This window comes from Papaver somniferum, unplaced genomic scaffold, assembly GCF_003573695.1.
Source record: "Papaver somniferum cultivar HN1 unplaced genomic scaffold, ASM357369v1 unplaced-scaffold_150, whole genome shotgun sequence".
NCBI lineage: Eukaryota > Viridiplantae > Streptophyta > Magnoliopsida > Ranunculales > Papaveraceae > Papaver > Papaver somniferum.
In genome coordinates this window covers 4,107,879-4,129,684 of record NW_020624377.1, presented here as the reverse complement: position 1 = coordinate 4,129,684, position 21,806 = coordinate 4,107,879, and the positions used below count along the sequence as shown (strand labels likewise).

General features: G+C 41.4%; 1 long non-coding RNA gene across 1 annotated transcript; it reads left to right on the top strand.

Annotated features, from left to right (window-relative positions):
* The first annotated feature begins 15,267 nt into the window (after positions 1–15,267).
* Positions 15,268–18,185, top strand: LOC113336131. The gene is made up of 3 exons (XR_003353629.1): positions 15,268–16,686; positions 17,295–17,376; positions 18,013–18,185. It is a non-coding gene; the product is annotated as an uncharacterized LOC113336131 (long non-coding RNA).
* The last annotated feature ends 3,621 nt before the right edge of the window (positions 18,186–21,806 follow it).

The window sequence follows — 21,806 nt, the reverse complement described above, 5'->3', positions numbered from 1 at the left end:
AGTTCGATTGGTTCGCAAACTGCATGCACTTTTGATCTAACCGAACTTTACGTAAAATAAGAGTATATAAGTTTACAAAGTTCGGTTCTTTCGCAAACTTGAACCTAACAGCTAACCAACCGAACTTTGAGTTCGGTTTCTGCGATAAAATTGTGAAGTTACCGAACTTAACAAACAAAAAAATGTGAAGTTCCAGCGTCTATTGGCTAAGTTCGGTTACTTTGTAGTTTTAAATTTTTTTGCGAACAAACCGAACTCTATTGGCTAAGTTCGGTTATTTTGGAACTCAACATAGTGGCCACAACAACATAGTTCAGTTAGACTGGATTTGTTTTTTTTTCGGTTCTAAGGGTGGAGTTCGGTTACTTTGTAATTTTAAATTTTTTTGCGAAACAACCGAACAGAGAGTTAGGTGACTTAGTTTTAAATCCAATAGAACCGAACTGTTCTTCGTGTTCTTCATTTTCAAGAAGTTCGGTTAGTAAACTAGGGTTTTTGGAAAATCGACCTAACCGAACATGGCTCTGTAACTCCTATTAAAATCCTATTTTGATGATTTCTATTCGATTGAAGCAATCAAAATCAAATTAAAGCGAATGGTTTGTTGGAAAATACCTCCGGAGTGGTCCCATGGCAGAATCAGGTTGCGGCTGGCGTATTTTATACTCGATAAAATTATTATGTAACTGAACTTAATTGTGATTGCATTGATGTTGTTACATTTCTTAAACAGGCGGTGGTGGTGGTGGTGGGAGGAGGTGCTGGTGGTAATTGGTGGTTGGTGGTGGTGATAATCGGAGGTGGTGGTGGTAATCAGCGGTGGTGGGCGGTGGTGGTGGTGGTGGTAATCGGTGGTTGGTGGTGATGATAATCGGAGCTGGTGGTGGTGGTAATCGGCGGTGGTGGTGGGAGGAGGTGGTGGTTATATATATAGGTGGTTATTAGGTTGGTTTTAAATTAAATTAAGTTAAGGGTAGGTTAGTCATTTCAATGTTTTAGGACACCCCTTATCACTATAGGGAAGGTGGCCTAATAAAACCATGGTCCCCTCAAAAAAACCATGGTCCCTATAAAATCATTCTTAAATTAATCATGGGTTCTGATGGAGTCTCATGAGACTAAAAGCCCGGTAAAGATTTTTATTTTACTTTTTTCCCATAAAAAAGAACCATCATTTGGGACATACATAGAAATTTTGGGGCATACATATATTACCCTAACTAGTGTGGGATGATAAGGGGTGTCTAATGATTGGTTAAGTTACTTAAATTCCCTTGATTAATTAATTAATTTTTAATATAAACTTTTTTAGTTTATTCTTTTTTTTAAATTTGATTTTTTTTTCTTATTGCATGGAAAATCTTTTTACGACAATTACAGAGCATATTTCAGCTAACAATAAAATCAACATTATCAGCCGAACTTCTAATTTTTTTCATCCTGAAAGTGTCGAGAACAGTTCGGCTGATAATTAAACACGAAGATGTTAGCCGAACTTCACTTTATGAAGAATATTATTAAGTTCGGATGTCCTATTTTCTTTATCGAATCTTCCGAACCTAGGTATGTTTTCACAAAACACAAGTTCAGCTGACATATTATCAGCCGAACCTACGTATGTTTAGGTTCGGCATATCACTTGTCCGCCGAACTTAGATTCGCAAATAAATAAAAAATTAACAATCTTTTTTTTTTAAAGTTAAAAATTAAATTACAAAAATATTTTTTTTTAAGAAAATAGTTTTTATTTAAATTTAAAAATAATTAAAAAAATATAAATAACAAGGGCATTTTTGCCATTAGGAAAATGGCTAGATAAGGGGCACCCTAGAAACACTATTCCCACTTATGTTTTTGTCTTCAAGAGACCCAAAATCTTTGGGTATGCCCCAAATGATGGTTCTAGAAAAACACTTTAAACTAGAACCATGTTTTAGGGCATACTAAAAAATTTCAGGGCATATCAAGTAATGACAAAATAGGGTCATTAGATAGTAATCCTTAAAACCCTTATCCAGATATTTTTCTTAATGACAAAACTGCCCTTTTTATTTTTTTATAATTTAATTGAAAAACTTTTTTTTGTATTTTTTTTTTTATATATTTACAGCAACACACTAGGTTCGGCTGATAAGATATCATCCGAACTTCCGGGTATAAGGAGTTCGGCTGATAACTAGTCAGCCGAACCTAGGTCTCTAGAAACATACCTAGGTTCGGATGACATGTTAGTAGTCGAACTTCAATCTGTAATTACCGAACTTAGGTTCGGCTGATTCGAAGAAAAAAATAGGACAGTCGAACTTAGTGTTGTTTTTCGTAAAGTGAAGTTCGGCTATCATTTTTGTGTCTAATTATCAGCAGAACTGTTCATCAACACTTTCAGAGGGAGAAGGAAATGAGAAGTGCGGCCGATAATTCTCCGAACTTCATTTTGTAACTATCTGAAAATTCATGTTTTTTTTATTTAAAGGTAATCAAATACAAGAAGTTAATTTAAAAAAAAAAATAGTCAAAAAAACTTTTATAAATGTCACAGTGTCAATAGTATTCATTACACAAAATAAAAAAAAAATTCTAAAAGAAGGGGATTTCGAGTGTTGTACCCACCGTCTTTGAGGGTAAGTGATGTCTGTTTGGGAACTTCGAGTGTTGCATTTTGTGATGTCTTGGAAGGGGATGGTGGTGCTGTTGTTGTAGAGTCGCCTGGTACTCTCTCTATAGACCTGCTCAATATTGTTTTCCAGAGGTAGTTTACGGCTGTAACATGCATTCCCGATCAGTGTTGTTTATCATTTTCGAGATCTTTGAAAGCCTTCCTCGACAAGGTCATCATTAATCCAACTAATGAGACTACTTGGATGAAGCTAATTTTGCTTCCCATTTGCACGTTAGCTCTTTACAAGCCAAGGAGTTCAGCGGAGGCGAAATCAGGCAAAAAGAGCCGAATGGTTGCTTTGTACTGGTTGACAAGATGCTGCAACTCTTTATTCGTAATGGGTCTAAGAAACATGATGAGAAGAAGCAGGGGTTGGCTAACGTGTCAGCTTGCCGAAAGAAAATGGGTTGTGGTCAATATGCTGCTGCATTTCGGGTGCTTTCTTCAAGTGGGGTTGCTCCATGTAATGAACAAACCTACTCTGAATTGCTAGATAAACACCCATCAGCACCTCCTCCGGATGTACCTTGTGATGATATTATAGCGGACCCAATTACAGTGGATAGCTGAGCAATTTTGGGAGCAATTAAGAGCTTCCCTAAGGGTACATCATGTGGTCGAGATGGACTTCGGTCTCAGCATTTGGTTGATGTTATGAGTGGGGATGCAGCTGCTGTTGCAGAAGATTTAATCTCTTCTATTACAGGTGTTGTCAACCTTTGGTTGGCTGGTAAATGCCCCAAAGTTTTAGGCGAGTTCAATGCTAGTGCACCCTTAACACCGTTACTTAAGCTTGGAGGTGGTCTTAGGCCTATAGAAGTTGGCACGGTATAGCGTAGATTGGTCTCCAAAGTAGCGGCTTTCTCTGTCGGCAAGGATATGACTTCCTATTTAGGTGATTACCAATTCGGTGTTGGTTTGCCTGTTGGGGGGAGAGTATTTTACATGCTGTAAATGGCTTATTGGAGTTGAAAGGTCACTCAGACAAGATGTAAATGTTACTCATTGACTTTTCGAACGCGTTCAACATGGTGAGAAGATCTCAGTTCATTCAAGAGGTTCGTCTTTATTGTCCATGTATTTCTCGTTGGGTAGAATTTTGCTACTTGCGACCTGCTAAACTCTATTATGACCAATATATTTTATCTTCTTCTCTTGGAGTCCAACAAGGTGACACTCTCGGTGCCTTGCTATTTGCCTTGACACTTCACCCTCTAGTGAATACTATTGCTTCCAGCTGCAAGCTCGATCTACATGCTTGGTACCTTGATGATGGTACAATTATTGGTGATACACTTGAGGTTGCCAAGGCCTTACGCTTGATTGAAACTGAAGGACCAGGAAGAGGATTACATCTCAATATAAAGAAAACAGAAGTCTTTAAGACTTCGATTGATCCCAGAAGTACTGTTGATGGTATTTTTCCTCCTGATATTGGTAGACCTTCTAATGGTGTTAAACTTTTGGGTGGTCCTGTGAGTATGGACTTGTGCTTTATTAGTGATATGATGTTGAGCAGGGTGAACAAGACTGTTCAACTAATGTCTTCCATTAAGAAACTCAAGGATCCTCATAGTGAGATGCTATTACTTCCCAATTGTGCCTGTGTATCCCGGTTACATTTTGCAATGCGTACTACCAACCCGACAGCCCTTCATCAAGCCACTGAGCTTTTCGATAATCATTTGCTCAAGTACCTAAGACTCTTTATCACTGGTGACGGTCCTGGTCTTGGTCCTTTACAGCAGAGATTGTCTACCTTGCCCATCAAAGACGGTGGCTTGGGTATTTATACCATGGAAGACACCCGTACTTATTGTTATCTAGCTTCTCAGAGCCAGGCTACTTTGGTGCAAAAGGTGATCCCTGGTAACTTATTCTAAACAAACAAATGCTCTTCTTATCAGTTGGATCTTCAGAACTTTATCCAAGTATGTGGATTACCTTCTTCTTATTGCGTCGATGATACTGGCCCTCTTCCATGCATTATTTTGATGCAGTTAAGAAGCAAATCCCAGACCAATTTTCTATGTCTGTAAGAGATTCCATTTTGTGGCAGTGTAACCAAGTTAAGCATGCACAAGATTATTTATTAGCCGTACCTATTAGTGGGCTTAACCAATGCCTCGGGCCTAGACAATTCAGAGCTGTCCTTTGTTACCGCCTTGATATCCCATTGTTTATTGAGAATGGTTTATGTTCATGCTGTAACAAATCTATGGATATCTGTGGAGATTACGTGCTCCTTGCTGCGTCAAGACTGATAATCGGGTCGTCTGGTAACTGAGTCGTCGATCCCTGAACGGATCGCCGGCTTCTACCGTCTTGATGTCTGGGTCGAAGCATGAAATCGATGGTCGAAAATTGATATTGTAACTGAAAGATCAATCTCCCACTGTGGTCTCCAATTGTTTGTGGGTAAAAATGGTTTCTAATGATTTCGATAATTTCGGGTGTGTGGGTGAGAAACGAATTTAAACCCTAAAAAATGTACTGCAAGGTAGTACTTTAGATTCGAGAGATCAATCTGTACAAGTCCGGCCTAAACCAAGAAATGGCCGTTCCAGACTTGATTCGGTCACAAAGTGAAGGAGGGAGGGAAGCAGGGAAAGTGATGAGACCAGAATAGTTGATTTCTGGAAGAGTAGTTGTTTTCTACGACTTGTATCAGAAAGTGGGAAGCTAACAAAATGGAAATCTAGCAAATGTTTTCTGAGTGTTGTATGCCCCCTGACTGAACTTTTTGTTCGGTGGAAATAGGTAAGACCTATTTATACAAGTCGAAGTGAAACGTACACTGATCTCATTAAGGAATGAAAAAATGTGTGAGTAAATGGGAGGAGGTGGTAACCGATAACGCATGGAATTGATGTTCCATAAAAAAGAGTGTTTCACCATTACTCCCTGTATTTACTAACCGCCTCATCCTTATGACATTTCCTTATGACGGGCGTAGTGTACGTCGCACGTTGTAAACCGCCAAACGAATACCCAAAGAGGAGCCCCCAGTTTGTGATATGTGTTTATGTATCGAATGTTTTCGTGGAAAACATGTAGCATATTGTTGTTGCCTAGAAAGTAGAGCTTGGGAGACTTGCAGGCTTGGTGACCTTCGACGGTCGAGATTTTGCATCTTAAGAGGAAAGGTAGCCGTTAATAATTGCACGCTTTCATTTTTGGTGGCCGCATATGGAAGGCCAGCATGGTGGATCGACTAGGTTGGCATGCGTTGGCGCGGTTTGGCGTGGCCAAACTAGGGTTTCGGGTCAAAGGTTACCATGCGTTTTCTGGTAACCTTGGACGGCTAGGATTTGCTCCTGGGATTGAAGGGCGACAGTTGATTGTCGCACACCTTCATTTTGGTAGCCGCATAGGGAAGGCCAGCATGGTGGCGCGGCTAGGTTGGCATGCCTTGGAGTGGCCAAACTAGGATTTCGGGCCAAAGGTTACCATGCGTTTTCTGGTAACCTTGGATGGCTAGGATTTGCTCCTAGGATTGAAGGGCGACCGTTGATTGTCGCACGCCTTCGTTTTTATTGCCGCATAGGGAAGGCCAGCATGGTGGCGCAAATAGGTTGGCAGGCCATTGGCATGGCATGCCTTGGCGCGATTTGGCGTGGCCAAACTAAGGTTTCGGACCAAAGGTTACCATGTGTTGTATGGTAACCTTGGACGGCTAGGATTTGCTCCTGGGATTGAAGGGCGACCGTTGATTGTCGCATGCCTTCGTTTTGGTTTCCGCATAGGGAAGGCCAGCATGGTGGCACGGCTAGGTTGGCATGCCATGGCGCGGTATGGCGCGGCCAAACTAGGGTTTCGGGCCAAAGGTTACCATGCGTTGTCTGGTAATCTTGGATGGCTAGGATTTACTCATGGGATTGAAGGGCAACCGTTGATTGTCGCACGCCTTCGTTTTGGTATTCGCATAGGGAAGGCCAGCATGGTGGCGCGGCTAGGTTGGCATTCCATTGGCATGGCATGCCTTGGCGCGATTTGGCGTGGCCAAACTAGGGTTTCGGGCCAAAGGTTACCATGCATTGTCCGGTAACTTTGGACGGCTAGGATTTTCTCCTGGGATTGAAGGGCGACGTTGATTGTCGCACGCCTTCGTTTTGGTAGCCGCATAGGGAAGGCCAACATGGTCGCGCGGCTAGGTTGGCATGTCATTGGCATTGCATGCCTTGGCAAGGTTTGGCGTGGCCAAACTAGGTTCGGGCCAAAGGTTACCACGCATTGTCGGGTAACCTTGGATGGCTAGGATTTGCTCCTAGGATTGAAGGGCGACCATTGATTGTTGCACGCCTTCGTTTTGGTAGGCACATAGGGAAGGCCAGCATGGTGACGCGGCTAGGGTTTCGGGCCAAAGGTTACCATGCGTTTTCTGGTAACCTTTGATGGCTATGTGTGTTTGGCATGGTGGGGCCAAGGGCTTGTCATGTCGTTTGGCACATGGTCCGGCTCGCATGGCTAGGTGCGTTTGGCATGGTGGGGACAAGGGCTTGGCATGCCGTTTGGCACATGGTGCGGCTAGCATGGCTAGGTATGCCTTAGCGCGGAGATGTGGCTGGCACGGTTTGCCATTGGCACAGTGGTGCTGCTGGGATGGTTGGCATGCCTTGGCGCGGAGATGTGGCTGGCACGGTTTGCCATTGGCACAGTGGTGCGGCTGGCATGATTGGCATGCCTTGGCGCGGAGATGTGGCTGGCACGGTTTTCCATTGGCACAGTGGTGCGGATGGCATGGTTGGCATGCCTTGGCGCGGAGATGTGGCTGGCACGGTTTGCCATTGGCACAGTGGTGCGACTGGCATGGTTGGCATGCCTTGGCGCGGAGATGTGGTCGGCACGGTTTGACATTGGCACAGTGGTGCGGCTGGCATGGTTGGCATGCCTTGGCGTGGAGATGTGACTGGCACGGTTTGCCATTGGCACAGTGGTGCGGCTGGCATGGTTGGCATGCCTTCGCGCGAAGATGTGGCTGGCACGGTTTGAAATTGGCACAGTGGTGCGGCTGGCACGGTTTGAAATTGGCACAGTGGTGCGGCTGGCATGGTTCACATGCCTTGGCGCGGAGATGTGGCTGGCACGGTTTTCCATTGGCACAGTGGTGCGGATGGCATGTTTGGCATGCTGCTGGCACGGTAGTGTGGGAATTAGGGTTCGGTCTATCGGAACCCTAATTAGTAAAAAAGAAAAGGTACCCCGATAATTTTTACGTAGGCGTGTTAAATGGTTCAATAAATGTGTCAGTGGTGGCAGTGACGTCATGCCAGGTGTAAGGTTTTACGGTTTTAACCCTAAGCTAAAAACCACCATCAACATTAAGTCCCCTGCTTAGCTCGGAACAGGGGCATTGTTTTGAGGTAAGCATAAGATGGTGACAGACAAAGACAGAACCGAGACGGTAAGTCATGAAAGAGGTTCAGGAAAATTCGTCTAACATTTTTTCGAGAAGTAAGTAGAATCTGTGATCCTTGCGCCTGATAGCTTTGCGTAAATCCTTCTTGTGGCACTGCCGGTCAGGCTGCGGAGTGATGGAGGCTGGTTGAGATGCAAGTTGTTGGCTTTAATCTAGCATGGTTGTGCGTCTTCATGGCTAGGTTTCGGAACGCGAGGCGGAGCCGCTAGCGTAGACTTGGTGTGAAAGGAAACCATTAGCATGGATTAGCTTGAAACGGGCGTTGACTTAGCATTGTATTGGCATAGCAAAGGCGCGGACTGCTTGGTGAAGGTGCAGACTGCCTGGCGCGGGAAAGGTGATGACTGTTTGGCAAGGGAAAGACGCGGACTGCTTGGAAAAGGTGCAGACTGCTCGGCACGGTGGTGGCTTGTCTTTTCAGGCCCGATTACCTCTCCTCCTTACTTAGCCAAAATAAGAAACCCCTTCCTTCTTCAAATTCCGAGAGTATTATGCTTTCCGCGTTTCTCACCAAACTCTAATCATCTTGTATGGACATATGTGAAACTTTAATCATATTTGCTGGTAGAATAGGGTTTAATTAATAATCTGATGTCACGCCTTAATTCACGGCTGGTAGAAGTCTTTCATTTTTCGGGACCTTACTGCCCTGCTGTTTATAAGAGATAATCTTGGATCCCTCGTTCGCACAGGTCATCTTGAAATCGTGCCCATCTTCTTTCACATGTATCGTCTCGTGTTTTGCACTGGTTTCCCATTTTATCTTCTTTCTTATGTAGGTTGCCGGTGCAAACAGGGTGAAAACTTATCCTTTTCTTTGGTTTTGTAGCGCGTAATGGGATCTTCCAGCGATGATCAGACCCCTAACTCTTCGGGGAGAAATTTTGGGATCGGCGAAAACCAGTTTTCTTCTCATGAGGAGGCATTAAATAGAATTGAATCTCTGTTCCGTGAAGCCGGCGAAATTATCCGGGACATACCTTCTTCCTATCTAGGGGAGGTGCGGGTGTGTGTCCAAACCCTCTTGGCTTCGGTGAACATGGAGGAAGAGTGGGAAGATGATGAAGTATCCCAGTGCATTGAGAGGCTTTAGTGTAACAAAACTTCTTCACGGCCAGGTGCTAGGGCGGAACGGTCCGCCTCTCGGTTAAAACGGAAGAAAACTAAGTTTGTAAAACTTGTAGGAGAAGGCCGTCATAGCTTCCCTGTCCAAGACGGTGTCATAGTCCTTGATTCTGATGCGGATGAATCGGAGAATCCTCTTCAAGAGGTCGCTGAGGATATTTTCGAGGAAGATGACGCTGCGTTTGTCGATGAAACTGAAACAGCTTGTGGAGCGCGCAACGAAACTGTTGTTGGTGACGTTGGGGGAGTCATGGTGGCCTATGATGGGTCATCTGTTGAAGCGGATGTCGGGAAGAAGACAGATGTTGTTGTCGCTGAGACTGTTTCCAGGTGGGATATTGAGGTGTCGACTACTGCTGATGCTGCTTTCGGATGGAACCTTTGCTGCCCGAGAGATTGTTGGGGAAAGTGCTTGGAGAAGCTCTGACAGAGGAGTTGGAAACTCGTGCGTCTGCTTTTGATGACCAGTTTTCCCTTTTTTGTTGTTTCCCTTTGTTGCATAGACATCTTGATGCTTTTGCAGACTTACTGTTATCTTCTTTGTATTCATGGCGAAGTTAGGGTTTCGCCAATTAGCATCCCGCTTGCGGTTTCACATCTTTGAATAAAACTTCTCATTTGAAAGACCTCAATCTTCCATTAGAATAGGTTGTTCTACCTTCCGTTCCCTTCAGAGCTCTTGAGTAATTGAATAAGGCATTTCTTGTATGTTTTCGGCTTTTCTGGTCGTGATTTGATGGTTGATCGTGTCTTCTGAGCTTCGATAGTGAAGGGATCCCGTGTAGATTCCCAGTCCCCAAGTGTAGTTTGCATGTTTCCATCTTGTGTGGACGGTGGGTTGACCATGATAGGGATATCACCATCGTGTGTCCGTACTTGTAATTTTTTTACTTCTTCCACGTGCAATTGAAATATGGAGGAGTACAGGTTACCTTTACAATGATTGTTTCCATGGTGAAACTCTGTATGGTATCAACAAACTGGCGGAAATAGTTCTTTTCAGCAGATGTGATTAGAAGAGACTGTCCATGGAAGTAAAGGGATTGGATGGATGCGTAAGCGAGCAAACTGTCTATGACCAAAATCTTTGGTGGGATGGAACAAAAGGCGGCCATGACTACGAAGATTGGCTAGCTGTGATCATGATCCTTGACATGGGGAGCGTGGTGGTACTACCCTTTGCAGGAAGAAGCGGCGTTGAAGCAGCTTCGGCTCTTGGAGAGGGTGTTGAAACTTAGGAAGCAAAACGCTAAAGTTTCGGCTTCGGATCATGGAGCAGCTTATGGAGAGAACGCTGAAGCGTAGCGGTTGCTGGAGCGAGCGTTGAAGCGAAGAAGCTTTCCGGATGAACGTTGAAGCGGAGCGGCTGCGTTAATCAGTGTGTTGTCAAACTGTACACCCTTTAAGCGAACAATGGTTAGGAATCCCCAGTTCCTTCTATAAATCGTGATTTCCAGGAGAGGTTGGGGTTTGGGAACGACTTCTCTGGTTGGAAACAGCTGCTTCCGTGATGCAGTGCGGTTGAGGGCTGCAAATATGCCTTGACATTGCGCCTTGGGGAAATATAGAATCACACATAAATGTCTCGTCATAGACTGCACGATTTTGTGGGCGAAGTCCCCAGAAATCATGCATCTCCTGACAGGAAGATAGTCTTTGTGAACTCAGGGGGTTGTTGATTTTCTTTGCCTCAATTTTGGAGAATCCATTCATGATCTTTACGTGTTATGAAATTGGATTACTAATTCCCTTCTACTGGTCGTTCAGAAACAACGCTGGAAGAATGCAAGCTGTTAGCGCTGGAAGGATGCAAGTTGTAAGCGCTAGAAGGATGCAAGCTGATGTAATGATGCAAGTTGTAAGCACTCGAAGGATGAAAGCTGCTGTAATGATGCAAGCTGTAAGCGCTGGAATATCACCGTAGTAGTGTCGTCTACCTCATGAATAATGACTGGTAATCGTTATTATGCAAAGTAGGTACGTACGGGTAGGTGACTGATTCCACGAAGAACTGGGTGTTATGGTTTCTCTGAGATCCAAAAGTTGCAGGCCGAGATGACCGAAGGTCCTTCCGCGGACGTGGTCAAACAACAAGAATCGGAGGTCGAAAGGCTGTCTAAAGAGTTGGAGATGAAACAGGCGGTCCTTCAAATGATGAAGGGTGCGTTCTTTGAGAAGAGCAAAACACCATTGAATGGCTTCCTTTGAATGCACTTCTGTCTTCTGAAATTCTTCTGTATTTATTTATTTTTATTTTTTTTGAAAGGCAAATGGAACACCTGTCTTATGGTTTTGATTTTTTGGATTTTTGGTCTGATAGAAAAGTGTTACCTACAAGGGTTTTGGATTATTATTCTGGATAAACTGTTTTAGGATGATGTCGTTTTTGGTTATGATTTTAAGTAACACAAACATCCCATGGAAGATATGGAAACATGAACGTTGCGTGTCGGTAGATGACATGGGATGAAACATAACATGGCTATCGGTTTTATCATTCCCGTGAAAACTTGAAATATTAAACCATGTATTTTATCTAGGAAAGACTTACTCAGTTTTTGGATCTGCTAACGAAAAATAAGTCAGGTGCAAGTCCGACTTTCGTGGGAAACACCGCGATTGTGGAAATTCCCCAGTCGTTCCTGATTCACTTGATAATCGAGTCGTCGATCCCTGAGCGGATCATTTTATTTTAACCTCTGGGAAGTTCCCAGTCGCCCCTTGCCGCGTCAAGACTGATAATCGGGTCATCTGGTAACTGAGTCGTCGATCCTTGAGCGGATCGCCTGCTTCTACCATCTTGATGTCTAGGTCGAAGCATGAAATCGATGGTCGAAAATTGATATTGTAACCAAAAGATCAATCTCCCACTTTGGTCGCCAATTATTTGTGGGTGAAAATGGTTTCTACTGATTTTGGTAATTTCGGGTGTGTGGGTGAGAAACGAATTTAAACCCTAAACAATATACTGCAAGGGAGTACTTTTTCGAGAGATCAATATGTACAAGTCCGGCCTAAACCAAGAAATGGCCGTCCCAGACTTGATTCGGTCACAAAGTGAAGGAGAATGAGTTGGTTTTGGGGAGGGAAGCAGGGAAAGTGATGAGACCAGATGAGTTGATTTCTGGAAGAGTAGTTGTTTTCTACGACTTGTATCCGAAAGTGGGAAGCTAACAAAATGGAAAGCTAACAAATGTTTTATGAGTGTTGTATTCCCCCTGACTGAACTTGTTGTTCGGTGGAAATAGGTAAGACCTATTTATACAAGTCAAAGTGAAACGTACTCTGGTCTCATGAAGGAATGGAAAATGGGTGAGTAAATAGGAGGAGGTGGTAACCGTTAACGCATGGAATTGATGTTCCATAAAAAAGAGTGTTTCACCATTACTCCCTGTATTGACCAACCGCGTCATCCTTATGACGGGCGTAGTGTACGCCGCACGCTGTAAACCGCCAAACCAATACCCAAAGAGGATCCGTCAGTTTGTGATATGTGTTGATGTCTCGAATGTTTTCGTGGAAAACATGTAGCATATTGTTTTTTATTGGCAAGTCGAGCTTGGGAGACTTGTTGGCTTAGTGACCTTCGACGATCGAGATTTTGCGTCTTAAGAGGAAAGGTAGTCGTTGATAATAGCACGCTTTCATTTTTGGAGGCCGCATAGGGAAGGCCAGCATGGTGGCGCCGCTAGGTTGGCATGCCATTGGCATGACATTCCTTGGCGCGATTTGGCGTGGCCAAACTAGGGTTTCGGGTCAAAGGTTACCATGCATTGTCTGGTAACCTTGGACGACTAATATTTGCTCCTGGGATTGAAAGGCGACCGTTGATTGTCGCACGCCTTCGTTTTGGTATCCGCATAGGGAAGGCCAGCATGGTGGCGCGGCTAGGTTGGTATGCCATTGGTATGGCATGCCTTGGCGTGGCCAAACTAGGGTTTCGGGCCAAAGGTTACCATGCGTTTTCTGGTAACCTTGGACGGCTAGGATTTGCTCATAGGATTGAAGGGCGACCATTGATTGTCGGACGCCTTCGTTTTGGTAGCCGCATAGGGAAGTCCAGCATGGTGGCGCGGCTAGGTTGGCATGCCTTGGCGCGGTTTGGCGTGGCCAAACTAGGGTTTCGGGCCAAAGATTACCATACCTTGTCTGGTAACCTTGGATGGCTAGGATTTGCTCCTGGGATTGAAGTGAGACCGTTGATTGTTGCACGCCTTAGTTTTGGTAGCCGCATAGGAAAGGCCAGCAAGGTGGCGCGCCTTGGCGTGATTTGGCGTGGCCAAACTAGGGTTTCGGGCCAAAGGTTACCATGCGTTGTCTGGTAACCTTGGACGGCTAGGATTTTCGCCTGAGATTGAAGGGCGACCGTTGATTGTTGCACGCCTTCGTTTTGGTAGCCGCATAGGGAAGGCCAGCATGGTAGCGCGGCTAGGTTGGCATGCCATTGGCGCGGAGATGTGGCTGACACGGTTTGCCATTGGCACAGTGGTGCGGCTGGCATGGTTGGCATGCCTTGGCGCGGAGATGTGGTTGGCACGGTTTGTCATTGGCATAGTAGTGCGGCTGCCATGGTTGGCATGCCTTGGAACGGAGATGTGGCTGGCACGGTTTTCCATTGGCACAGTGGTGTTGCTGGCATGTTTGGCATGTTGTTGGCACAGTGGTGTGGGAATTAGGGTTCGGTCTATCGGAACCCTAATTAGTAAAAAAAAAAGGTACCCCGGTAATTTTTACGTAGGCGTGTTAAATGGTTCAATAAATGTGTCAGTGGTGGTAGTGACGTCATGCCAGGTGTAAGGTTTTACGGTTTTAACCCTAAGCTAAAAACCACCATCAACAGTAGGAAATTTAAAAACTATTTTGAAAACCAAGAAAAATCAAGTAAACCAGATCAAATGTAAAGACTCGTTGAGATAATGGTAAAAACAATTCTTGCACATGCAACTTTTTTCCGCAAGTTCTTACTTCATTCTAAAAAGAAGAAGGAAAAATAAAGAAGAACAAACACACAACAAATGAAAAACGTTTTCTGAACATACCTCTACCAAGCGCATTTTTACCTGTTTTCTGTTTTTCTGTTTTTAAAAGCAGAAGACTTTTTTTTAAAGTTCATACGGAACACGACTAACAGTCTTCACAGAAAGGCCATCAATCTGTGTAAAAGAAAAAATTACTAATTTGCAAAAAAAATGCGGCACAACACAACTGAAATACACTTTTCTAGAACTCACGACATACCAATCTCGCCTAAAGTCTTGTGGGGTTTAGAATCGAGATCCACGGTGGCTTTAATTGAAGGCTAACTCTTATGATATTCAAGGAAAAATAGTGTGATATGGTTAGCGCATCTGTGATGATTGATTTAACACAGAGAACTTCAACCATTTCCATTGCTAAGCCAACTACTTAAACTATCAATGAATGTAAATGATACCGATGTTTTTTCTACCTCAAACCATTACATGCTTCGATACACTAATAAGTATCGGTTAACTAGTTTTAAACTGTTCGATGTTGGTTATTAAGGGTGAGCATTTGACCTGAAGTCCGTGGTTTGCACCTGGCCCGCCGTTCACTAGTGGATTGGATGTGGATGCAACTTTTGAGATCAGACGGATTTTGGATTGGATGCGGATGCACTCTTAAAAATATGTTAAGACATCCGCATCCGTTGAATGTAAATATTTATAAGACTTTTATAGTATATGGTGTTAATTATGTATTTGTAATTGTAAGGACCCTCAAGCTCGTCAACACTATTAGACCAGTCAAGTGACGAATTGGACGATAATAACTCGATTAGGTTAACTTGAATACTAACTAATAGGAATTAATCTAACAACGATTAAGATACGAAACTAGGATCATTAGATAGGTCTCGAAAAGTTACGCAGAATAGACTATTCGAACGTGTCAGTCGGATACCGGACACAGAAGAATTTATCAGATTAGTGAGAAGGGAAAACTAGTCTTTTAACACTCTAACCGACTTGGCTGCCCATTTTGTTTGGGAAAGTGGTTTTATCATTTGTCCTCGACCTTATAAGCCCAAATCGAGAGGATAACTCTCATTCTCTTTTCTTCTTCATTTTTCTTTCTTCTTCTCTTACATTCTTCTTCTGTTTCTCTTCTTCTGCGAGTTTGAGATATTGAATGGGAGCTTTGTCGTCGGTAAGAGATGTAGAAGATCATGGAGTACTGTCAGTGATGGTGTTCGTATCTGTTGTTGATTTAGACTCGATGAAGAAGTGAATTGGAAGTTAGGGTTTCCGAGTTTTGATAATTGATTGAAGATTTATGAGAAACTGAGGATGGAATCGAGTAATTAAGAGGGGTTTCTGGTTAATTGATGTGGTGTAGCTGTTTTGATGAAGAATCGATGAACTAGGGTTTACAAGAGATTCAGAATAAGAGTTTGAAGATGAAACTGGAAGTTTATAGGGAAGATTAGAAGATTTGTTTGCTTGAGTTGAAGGTTTGCATTGATGTTGTGAATTCGAATTAGGGTAAAGAGGATTGAGAATCGTTTTAGGGTTTTACTGAAAAAAGTGATGCTGGTGATGGAGATGATTGGGTTTTGGTTAAACTGAATTGGTAGATGGTTACTTTCTTAAGATGAATTGTTGAATCAAGTCAAGCAAGAAGAAGAGTTCGATTTCAATTGTCTTATCTGAGATGAACTACTTTGAGGTAATTACTGATTTAAGTTAACTTGGTGTTCATTTTGATTATTGAGTGTGTGATGCTAATGGAGCTAAGATTGGAATGGATATGTGAATCTGTGATGGAATTGTGGGTTTAGTTTAGGTATGTCTAATGAATTACAGGCGAGGATTATTTGTTTGAGATGTAGAAGTTGATGTTCTGTGTTGGGTTAGTTGTGTGGGTATGGTGTTACAGATTTGAAGATTTGTAGTACCGAAAATGGTTTAAGTTATTATTAGTCTGAGCTGCAGGTGTTAGTGCTAATTTGCTGGATGGAGTTGAAATCTCGGGGCTAAGAAGTACTGAGAGTATGTGTTTGGATGGTGGTGTTAGTTGTGATTCTGGTGGAGCAACAGAGTCAATTTGTGCTCGTGGAGCTAATGATAATGAGGATGCTATACGACTGTTAATGGAAGAATTGTAGTGATGCTGTGGAAGTTAATGAATATGTTATGATGTTGAAGTTTATGCTTTGGAGTATGTTGAATTGCAAGCAAGAGAAATGGAATTGCAAGAATGTGAAGTAGAGGTGTTGTTGGCTGGTGCTGAGATGGAGTTGCAGGTGAAGTTGGTTTGGTATGTACAGGGTCTTGGAGATGTTAAGGAGTTGAATTGCAGAGTTGAGTAGTTACAGTTGGGGAAATGTTTTGGTTGTTACAGAGGTTTGTATTAGAATGTAGTGAAACTGAATGAAGAGAAGTTAGATGGTTGATTAGAGTGTAGAAGAGTCTATGGAGTTGAATCTCTCTTGTAGAAGCTGGGAACTGCTGAATTGCAGGTAGGCTTTAGTTATATTTGTAAATTGATTATGAAGTTTTAAATTGAGAATTATATTGATTTATAGTATACAGTTTAAATAGAAATCATAGCTAAGAGTCTTGGTGTGTTGCACCATGATTGTGCGTTAGTGTTGTTTGGCCTGAGCAAGGGCCTTAGCTTGTATAAACCTGAATCAGTCTTGTGGACTGAGTTAACTCACTGAGTTACCTGTTTGACCCACGTTGACTCAGTTGACCGATTTAGACTTGACCATTGACTCTTATGGTCGAAATTAGTGAATGTTAGATGACCAGATGGACCGGGCCTTAGTTTAATGGGTTGGCTTAGTTGTTTTGGGCTTTATGCCAGAATTCTCAATTAGTGTTAGTTGGACCCTTATGGTCGAAATTAGACTTTGACTTCTTCTACAGAATTGTAGATATTCATAAGACTTATCTAATGGACTAGAGAAACAACCTAATTGAATTATTAAACCTTTAAATATGCAAGAGATGGATAACGAAGATGTGTAGAACCTTAAATGGGCCTAGAACCATTAGATAAAATTGTATGATTCTTGTGTGAGCTATTATGTCTAGAATCTTAGAGTTCTTGTGTGATGAACAGTTAGTTATTAACAACGACCGATTCAAAGGATGAACCAGTGGATCGTGGATCTCGAGGTAGGCGTGGCTTGTCATCAAAAGAGGTGGGAATTTATATTTAACTCTCCTATGATTATTGTTTTTTTCTTGCAAAAATTTATGTTTAACAAATTCATGCATTATCTGCTTGTGTATTCCTTGCATTGTTTTATTTTGAATTTCGAAAGTATTGTGGTTTCTTTTAATCTTTCCATTGCTTGGAAGGAATTGTAATGCTTTGTATGTCTTTATGAAATGTTTGGGAAATAAGAATTTCCATTTGCATGCTTAATAGGTGTGTAAGGAATTGGTCGACACCTATTAAGAAAATGATAGGTGTGTAAGGAATTGGTCGACACCTATCTGGAAAACGAGAGTATTTCCACGTGTGGTATATAAGATACGCTCATTTATTTATATCTACATGAATTCAGCTTTTATGCTTATGAGGTGTGGAATTGGCACTAATATAAACTAATAGGGTGTGGAAAGAATTGGTCGACACTCAATATCGTACATTGTTTGAAGAAAGAGTTTGTCCATATACATGTTTGTTTATTTCAGTGACTTAGTCACTATTTAGTGTTTTGGAAAACATGGATTGTTTTCCAAATCTTGCTTATGACTACTTGAAAGTTAAATATTTATTCCTACAGGGCACCCCTTTAAGGGATGATGTGCTCACCCATTCCCACTTTCAGTTTCAGAGACAGATCATAGTTGCGCAGCGGAAGCTTCGAGGAGTTGAATTTATTAGTTTGATTAACTTCGGCTATGTTATTATATTGTATGTTTTATTTGTAAACCAAATGACTATTGTATATATGTATCATCCGAGAGAAGTTATTATATTTATATGTTTCTGAGCAGGGTTAGTTTTGGGTTAAGCTTTATAGCAGATTTTCGTAATTGAATGTTTAAGTAAATGGTTTAGATTTCTAGTGCCTCTTATTTAGTTAATCTCTTAGATTAGTCGGCTGCTAGTTTAGGGAGCGCTACAGTAATAGTCCACCATATAGTCGATTTATCTCTTTATCATTTTCTTCCATCAAACTTTTAGAGCTTGAGCTTGAGACGCAAAGTTAAATCGTATACTTCTCTTTTTATTCCTTGATCGGTCATTACGTACTCAAGTCATTATTGTTAGTTTTAATTTTTTAGTTTTAAATTTTAATTACAAAAGAAATATATTGAATCACCTGCATCCAATCTGTTCATCCGTGTATTCATTGGATACAAATCCGTTGGATGTCGGATTCGATGCGGATAAGGTAAAATCCGGCCCATATTGGCCCATACAAATCCGTTGGATGTCATTTGATGAACGACTTTTTTGGGGACTATGGTTTTTTTGGGGGACCATGGTCCTATTAGGCCACCTACCCTATAGTTACAAGGGGTGTCCTGAAGCATTGAAATGACTAACCTACCCTTAACCTAATTTAATTTAAAACCAACCCAATAACCATATATATATATATAACCACCACCTCCCACCATCGCCGATTACCACCACCACCACCTCCAATTATCACCACCACCAACCACCGATTACCACCTCCACCACCGCCGATTACCACCACCACCACCTCCGATTATCATCACCACCGATTACCACCACCACCTCCGATTACCACCACCAACCACCACTACATATATATATATATATATATATATATATATATATATATATATATATATAGCTTAATTTAAAACATTAACAAAGATATTCTCACAAACCCATTACTTGTCATTCGTTTTTGGTTGAATAAATGAGAAGTAATCATTAAAATGAATTGAAAATGGAAGTTGCATAGAGATTTAGTGGAGGTTTGTTTTTTCAGAGAAAAGTTCGGTTATCAAGAATTAATTTTTTCTTAACCGAACTCAGAGTTCGGTTGATTCGCAAAAAAATACTTTTAGCCGAACTCCTTGTATTAGAACAACACAAGTCCATAAGTTCGGTTCCTTCTCAAAATAAGGATATCACCGAACTTTAGTTTACGAAAATAATGAGAAGTCCACAAGTTCGGTTCGTTCGCAAAAATGTTAAGTTTTCTTTGTAACTGAACTCTACCTTTGAAACTTCGTAACCGAACTCTACCTAATTCGCCAAGAAATAAATTTCGTAGTAACCGAACGTTTACTTAATTGCATATATGCATATATAAGCCCAGTTCGGTTGATTCGCAAAATATGTTGAAGTTTGCGAACCAACCGAACTTCTAACACTAGATTACTTTTAACCTGCAGTTCGGTTGGGAACTTGGTTGCGTTGAAGTTTGCGAACTAACCGAACACACAAGATGTACCCAAATAAATTGTTAAGTTCAAAGTTCGGTTACCTACCATTTTATACTAGGTAACCGAACATTACACTGTACGACCAAAATCTCCATTAACGAGCGAGTTCGGTAACCTGCGTGTTTGGAAAACGTAACCGAACTACACTTTCAGGTGTGTTCAGTTACATGTTCTTGACATATGGTAACCGAACTGGCCCAAATCTACATTAAAGATTTCATTTTTTTTTGAAAGTTTGGAGTAATTCAACCAACATTATCTAAGTTTGAAGTCTATCTGGGTACCCAAATACCCTTCCTCCGGTTGTGGTTGGTAAAATCCATCGTTTTTCATGTTTTCCTTCTTCATCTTCTCTAACTTTACTCTCTCAATAATTCTACTTCTTTAAAAAAAAAAGTCATCTGATTTTTTAATCTCATTAATTATCTTTAACTTAATCATCTCACTAATCATTACACTAACTATTATTAACACTAACTAATCATCACCCAAAATTAATCAGGAGGATAATTTAGGTATTAATATAAATATCTAGATAAGGGGTGACCTAGATTTACTTCTAATGTCTTTATCCAAAATAAAATCATGATCCCAAAAAACCATCGTCCCAAAAAATCGTTCCATTTTATTATGTTCATTGGGATCGGTTTTTTATATAGTCTCACAAGTCCAGTGGACTTGGTATTGGGCTTGTATCTTTTCTCTTCTGTTTAGCAACTTTTTGGCTGTTTTGGCTCTATTAGGCTGTTTGATCATTGATGGGAGTTTTCCTTCTATAATTAGAGAACATAAAGCGGTGAGCATACGATCTTCACTGAAAGTCTGAAACGTAGAGGAGGTATAACCACGTCATAAAATTACAACCTCAAAATCTCTGTCCATCCAAGTGTACAAACACATCCCATTCTTTTTCTTCAACTGGTTCATTTGTAAAAGGTGTACATAAAATCCTAGTAGGGTGATGAAGAACTACAACAAACAATACATTCCTACTATACAAAAGAATTAATATACGTCGAACGTACTATTTGCATGTAATTCCAAGAGAAAACCTATGCTTTGAGTCCATTATATCTGGTTTGAGTCTCAAATCCTTGTCTCAGACTCCAGACTCCAGAGTCAGCCGGTGTGCATTAATTTTAAAAAGCTGGTTAGATAAACTTTGTCAGTCGGTTGATTTAAACATCGATCGTCAACTCCGTTGACATCTTTCCTACGCAAATAACAGCGGCATAAACACGGAATCATTGAATTCAGAGGTTGGATCTTGTCTATAGAATGGGATCCACCAGACCTTTATGCTACATATAATTGTGTTATCTAAGTCAAACTGACAATCATTTGTTGTGGTCACTCATCATATTCTTTTCTAGGGACCGTTTTTCATTTTCATTTTCCTTCTCCTTTCGTTCTTCAACTTTCGGTTCCAGCTTTTGAAAGTTACATTCAACGTAATTGAACGGCATATATTAACCAAATTCAACAAGAAACTTTTCAAAAATATATGCATGTTGCACAGCAACACTGCCATTGTGGTCCGAATAGAAACCCCTAGAAGTGTTTGTAGTTCGTACAACAACGCTATCATTGTGGTCTTATATTAACCATTCAGAAAACTAGTGCCGGCTAATTTATGTCAGTGAAGATATATTCATGTAGACGCGTAAGTTTCTAGTTCAAAGGAATATCTTTTAGATACTGACCATTATATTCTTATATTCATAGGTGGCATTTTCTTGTTGAGTTGGCCCCTGAATCTTACTCATACCGACTTAGATGTGACAATGTGGATATCTCTGTCTCGCGATCTAAAGCGTTAAAGTGGTTTTAATACGGGCAATCGTGAGTTATTTTCAGATGTCACTAGAGCAGGGCAGTGGGTATCGCCTTCATTTTGAGGAAAGATTATTTTTTTTATTTTTATTTTTTTGATACGGAAGAATATCTTGAGCTAGTGATATTCTCGAAAGTTAATTAAACACGGTATATGAATGACAATATGCCATCTGGATAAAAGAAAAACAAAGAAATTGAGGAAAAGTTTATGTTTAAAACTTTTTTTTTTTAATAAGTCGAAATGTATTCGAAAGGACTAACTTAGGGAGTTAGTAACCCTTACATCAATAATAGTAGAGCCATCTAATGTTGAGTCAAGGGGTTCAACTCTAACATTAGATTTGTCTACTTCTAA